We start from the raw sequence: 727 nt of genomic DNA on the forward strand, positions 1-727 counted from the left end.
TCCCTTGATGATGGAGGCTAAGACGGACCCTTTCTTCCCTGAGCTGCTTTTGGTTATCGTGTTTTATCACAGTAACAGTAAAGCAAACTAGAGCTGGAGAGATGACTCAGCAGTTAAAGGCACTGGCTGTTCTTGCAGAAGACATGGGTTCTAATCCCAGCACCCACATGGCAGCTAACAACCATCGGTAACTCCAGTTCCAGGGGCTCTACACCCTCTTCTGTCCTCTGTGGGCATTGCATGACACAGGTGCACTTACACATGCAGGTATAACACTCATACACATAAAATAAAAATTAAAAAATCCAAAAAAAAAATTAAAAAAGAAAACCAAACTAAAACCCTTAGCAGGCAGGGAGCTACAAATGTATGCATGCTAACTCCACTCACTTTCTCCACTTTATGCAGTCCATGGTCCCCTTCCCAGGGAATGTCCTGCCCACAATTAAGATGGATCTTCCCACATCAATTAATGCAATCAAGATAATCCCTCACAGGCATACTGAGAGGCCCATCTCTCAGGTGGTTCTAGATTCTGTAAATTAACAACTAACACTAACCATCACAATTAGCCTGTATTCACCTATTCTAAGTGTCACAATGTATCTATGAAGTATCTGCAAGAATCCAAAGTTTAGGCCAGCAAGATAACTTAGCGGGTTAAAGCACTTGCTGCCAAGCCTGATGAGTTTGATCCCTGGGATTTGCATGGTAGAGAGAACTGATT

The sequence above is a fragment of the Nannospalax galili genome, unplaced genomic scaffold (assembly GCF_000622305.1).
Source record: "Nannospalax galili isolate Female #2095 unplaced genomic scaffold, S.galili_v1.0 scaffold1311, whole genome shotgun sequence".
Lineage (NCBI taxonomy): Eukaryota > Metazoa > Chordata > Mammalia > Rodentia > Spalacidae > Nannospalax > Nannospalax galili.